Source organism: Vicugna pacos, chromosome 2, assembly GCF_048564905.1.
Source record: "Vicugna pacos chromosome 2, VicPac4, whole genome shotgun sequence".
NCBI lineage: Eukaryota > Metazoa > Chordata > Mammalia > Artiodactyla > Camelidae > Vicugna > Vicugna pacos.
Window position 1 is genome coordinate 12,716,036 of NC_132988.1, and position 6,000 is coordinate 12,722,035.

Here is a 6,000-nt window from a genome sequence, read left to right on the forward strand (position 1 = left end):
CTGTCAGCCAGACTCATTCATCTCTCCTCGCCACTTACTCACTGCTGTAGTCTAAAAGACGTTCCTTTAAAGAAGAAAGACTAAAGGAGCTGAATTTACTGAGAAGAGTAAGGAGCATTTGTTTCTCGTTTTGGGTATTTATTGCAGTGTGGAGGTGTGGTTGCCACAGGGGACTCATGGCACTGTCCAATTAGCCCCAAACACTGAGGAAGTGAACCTGACAATGACGCTGCAGGGAAAGTTAATACCTGGCTTCCAGAAAGCTGTCCTGAGCCTGTGTGCTTTATTTTGTCTGTTCCCTACTGCCAAAAACTGGCTTCTGAGTTCCGCCGGTGCCCGTGACTCCGACAGTTAACTCAATGCACCGGTGTGGCATGTTTGAAAATTATTTCAAATGTAATGATGTCTCAGTGCTGGCCAAAGGCTGTGCACATGGCAGAAGTGAAAATATGATTTTTGTTTTGGGAAAATCTATAGTACACTTTCTTAAACCACTGCCTGATGAGAAAGAGAGGGGTTTTTTTCCCCCAGGGGAAACCTATTTTTGACTTTGATGTAAACAGAAGTTGTATGTTACACACTGAAAATGGTTATCTGGTTTTTAACCACTTCTGGTTCAAAGAGCAACTTGCTATAGTGATTATGATAGTGTTTTAGGATTAAGTGCTTCAAAAGACAATTAAGATATTCCCAAATGTTATCACATTGAAATAAACGTTAAAATCTCAATTTGCCAACAGTTCACAGTTGCAGCATTAGGAAAGCGACTGAGTCATCTATAGGGCAGCCTCCGACAGAATCTAGAAAGATGCTTAGAAAACGAAGGTTATTGGGTTTTCTGTTTCGTTTTGTTTTGTTTTTTGAGTTATGGAACAGGAAGGAAACTTAGTGATTCAATTTCTTATCTTAAAGATGAAGGGGGAAAAGAGTTTGCAAATAAGCTTGGAAAAACTCATCAGCCCTCAGCAGGGACCCTTTTCAGCCCCGCAGAACTTTGACATCTGGCCTCGGAGCTGCCTGTGCTGTGCGGAACGGCGAGTCCTTGCTGGTGGCTGACCTGAACTGAACGCCACCATCAACCAGACAGGGGCCCCCTTGTCGTTTTTACCACTTCCCTTGCACTTAGCTCCCATCCGGCTCATTTGGTTGGAGATATTGCACCTTTGAAAGCCTCAGGGCCGACTGCTCACCAGGCCACCACGCTCCGGCTCAGGCTCCCCGGGGAGCGAGAGCGCTCAATGCGAGGACTCGACTCAGCACCCGTTCTTACTTGCTGGCTTTCTCTTTCTTTTTGTTTTTGTTTTGTTTTATGGCTAATCAAGTTCCTCTTAACCTCTGACTGGCTTCACTTGATCCCATCTACTAAGCTAAGAACCGGGAGGGCTTAACATCTAGTTCCTGAATTTAAAAAGGCTCTTAATTTTGCCAAAAGCTACCCAGAAGACAGCTTTCACCCCATCACATCATGCTTACGCATTTCCTCTGCCCCGTCTCTGGATTATACTCTTTAAAAGAGATTAATTTGCACCTGCACCCCAATGTTTATAGCAGCACTATTTACAATAGCCAAGACATGGAAACAGCCTAAATGTCTAACAACAGATGACTGGATAAAAAAGATGTGGTATATTTATACAATGGAATACTACTCAGCCATAAAACATGACAACATAGTGCCATTTGCAGCAACATGGATGCTCCTGGAGAACGTCATTCTATGTGAAGTAAGCCAGAAAGAGAAAGAAAAATACCATGTGAGATTGCTCATATGTGGAATCTGAAAAAAAAAAAAACCCCACAAATGAAGCATAAATACAAAACAGAAATAGACTCAACAGACATAGAATACAAACTTGTGGTTGACAAGGAGGTAGGGGGTAGGAAGAGATAGACTGGGATTTCAAAATTGTAGACTAGATAAACAAGATTATACTCTATAGCACAGGGAAATATATACAAGATCTTATGGTAGCTCACATAGAAAAAATGTGACAACGAATATATGTATGTTCATGTATAACTGAAAAACTGTGCTGTACACTGGAATTTGACAAAACATTGTAAAATGATTACAAATCAATAAAAAAAGTTAAAAAAAAGAGATTAATTTGGGCAAAAAGAAGATTTAAGGGGGTAGGGTCTAGCTCAGTGGTAGAGTGCATGCCTAGCATGCCCAAAGTCCTGGGTTTAATCCCCAGTTCCTCCATTAAATAGATAAATAAACACAATTACCTTCTTCCACCAAAAAACAAAAAAAAAAAAAAAAGAAAAAAGAAAAGAAAAGAGAGAGAGAGAGAGAAAGAGAAAGACTCTATCCTGTATTAACTTTGGCAAAAGAAATCAGGGCATTTGGCTTTGAGACAGACACAGAAAAAAAATGGTAGAGCAGAAATCTACTTTCACATGTTAATAAGCAATACAAAGCAAGCAAAAAGTGGTTATATTGGTAGAACCAAGTGGAAGGCTGAGGCAGTGATCAAAATGGGAAGGCCCTCGTGTAGAGATCCTTGTACACTGTTTCAATCCATGTAAAGTTCAAATACCACTCTATTTCCAAAGCCATTTTTCAAAATAGAAAGTGTTTATTGTAAATGTAATATCCACTCATTATAAAAAATAAAATGATATAAACAGCTCATACAATTTAATAACAACAAAAAAAAACCCAACCCAATCCAAAAATAGGCAGAAGATCTAAACAAGCAATTCTCCAAGGAAGACATACAAATGGCCAATAAGCACATGAAAAAATGCTCAGTATCACTAATTATCAAAGAAATGCAAATCAAAACCAATGAGGTATCACCTCACACCAGTCAGAATGCCCATCATTCAAAAGTCCACAAATGATAAATGCTGAGAGGGTGTGGAGAAAAGGGAACCCTCCTACACTGTTGATGGGAATGTAATTTGGTGCAGCTTTTATGGACAACAGTATGGAGATTCCTCAAAAAACTAAAAATAGACTTACTATATGATCCAGCAATCCCACTCCTGGGTATATATCCAGAGACCACCTTAATTCAAAAAGATAAATGCACCCCAGTATTCATAGCAGCACTATTTGCAATAGCCAAGACATGGAAACAACCTAAATGTCCATCGACAGATGACTGATTAAGAAGCTGTGGTATATTTATACAATGGAATACTACTCAGCCATAAAAAAGAATAAAATAATGCCATTTGCAGCAACATGAATGGACCTGGAGAATGTCATTCTAAGCGAAGTAAGCCAAAAAGAGAAAGAAAAATACCATATGATATCACTCATATGTGGAATCTAAAAAAAAAAAAAAGAAAAAAGAAAAAAGAGGACACTATGAACTCATGTACAAAACAGAAACAGACTCGCAGACACAGTAAACAATCTTATCTTTACTGGGGGAAAGGGAGTGGGAAGGGATAAATCTGAGTATTTGATATTTGCAAATGTGAACCACTGTATATAAAAATAGATTAAAAAACAAATTTATTCTGTATAGCACAGGGAACTATGTTCAATATCTTGTAATGACCTTTAATGAAAAAGAATATGAAAATGAATATATGTATATATACGTGCATGACTGAGACATTGTGCTGTATACCAGAAATTGACACATTATAACTGACTATACTTCAATTTAATAAAAGGACATAATAATAGGATATTCACAAATAACCAGGAAAAATAAAATAAAATAAAATGAAATATGGACATTAAAAAAAAAAAAAAAGAATGAGGAGGCCTGGATTTGAAGCTTAATCCCACTGTTAGAGAGGTTTGAATGTAGAGTTGTCATTTAAACTCCTCTGCACCGCATTTCCTCATTTGTAATATGAAACTCATGGATTAAAAAGAATTTTTAATTTGCTGAGATCTTAGATGCTTTTTATTTTTATTAATTTATTCATTTATTTAATTGACATATAGTCAGTTTATAATGTTGCATCAATTTCTGGTATACAACATAATGTATCAGTCATACATATACATACATATATTTGTTTTCATATTCTTTTTCATTATAGGTTACTACAAGATATTGAATATAGTTCCCTGTGCTATACAGCATAAACTTGCTATTTATCTATTTTATATACATTAATATCTGCAAATCTCGAACTCCAATTTATCTCTTCCCATCATCTCCCTTCAATCCTGTAACCATAAGTTCGTTTTCTATGTCTGTGAGTCTGTTTCTGTTTTGTAAATAAGCTCATTTGTGTCTTTTTTTCCAATTCCATATATAAGTGATATCATATGGTAGTTTTCTTTTTAGATGCTTTTTAGTAAGCAAAATATATTTTCTCTTTTTTGTAGATGAAGAAATTGAAAATAAGGGAAGTCAAATGAATTGCCAGAAACTACCACGTCAAAGGGTTGAGAATAAAAACAAGGTAATAATCAAAAAATATTATGATAACTTATGTATTATGAATTCACAGTTGACTTTGGGAAAATATTGAGGTAGATAAGGGCTGTTTTCTTATCTTGCCTTTCAGCCCCTATTTCTCTCTGAGCACCATTTATCTTTGCTGCCATTGTTTGCCAGGAGGGACGAGGGACTATAACACAGTCATAGCTGGCTGGTGTGGCTTTTAACAGGATTGCACTTAAGGAGAGCTGGGTTTGTGTACCTCAGAAAATATGCTACAAGAAGTCCTGTGAATTAAGCGACTTTTCGAAGTCTGAAGATTGCATGCTAGTAGCTTCTCAATCTTAGCCTTTTACTGCTGCTACAGAATCTTGAACATAAAAACATTAGGGCACAAATGAGACAGTGCCTAGAGAAAAATGGGCAAGATGTTGGCAGCTTAGAAGACAATTTCTGGGTATGAAAATCCTTCTCTGCTCTTCCTTTCTAAAAGCTGATCCTTTGGAAGATACCCAATATTAAACAGAGTTAATTTAGAAAGTACATGTGAATGAAAAGTGATTAATTTTCAAATATCTTCATTTCAATATACTTTGGCTATTTTAGTTCAAAAACGTTGGCCTAAGTTCTTAAAGCAGACCTAGAACTACATTGGTTCAGGGATGCAAACAAGAGTCTCAGTTGCCAGGGGTTCGTGTTAGACTTTGGGCCAATAGCGTTAGAATCGCTGGGAAACTGCTTTAAAAGGAAGCTTTTCCAGGTCCTCACACTAAATTTTTTGAATCAGTTGAAGTGAAATGGAGCCTGGGCATCTGTATTATTTTAAATGTCCAGGTGCTTGTCAGTATCTAGGGGTAGCGTAGCGGCCAACTGGCCTAATTCTTTGAGAGGTATCCAATTGTTTCAGGATTAAAGTAGAGACAGTTTATAGCAAAAGTTTAGTGCAAGTTAGAAATCTGGCAGGGAATAGATGACACCCCCAAACTGCATAATTTGAAGAAAGATTAATAAAGAGAAGAATTATAAAAGCATGTGTAGGGTGTAGGAAGCCCACAGGGTGCAGAACCCCCAGGATGAGCCACCACCACCCTAAGCCTAAGGGCCAAGGAAAGGGAGTGCTATTGGAACCAACAGAGGGTAGTTGTATAAACAGGACAGGATTTACAGCCTTGAGAGAGGATGCAGACTTTGTACACAATGTTCATAGCAGCTTTATTCACAATAGCCAAAAGGTGGAAACAACCCACATGCCCATCAACAGATGAGTGGATCAACAAAATGCCATATATCCAGACAAAGAAATATTATTCAGCCTTAAAAAGGGTTGAAATTCTGATACATGCTGTGGCATGCCTGAATTTTGAAAACATTTTGCTATGTGAAATAAGCCAGACACAAAAGGACGAATATCATATGATTCCACTTACAAGAGGTACCTAGACTAAGCAAATTCATAGAAACAAAAAGTAGAATAGAAATGACTGGGGAGGGGTGATGAAGAGTTATTGTTTAATGGAGATGAAATTTCTGCTTGGGATGATGAAAAAGTTCTTGAAATGGATAGTAGTGATGGTTGCACAATATTGAGAATGTACTTAACACCACTGAATTGTACAACTAAAAATGGTTAAAATTGTAA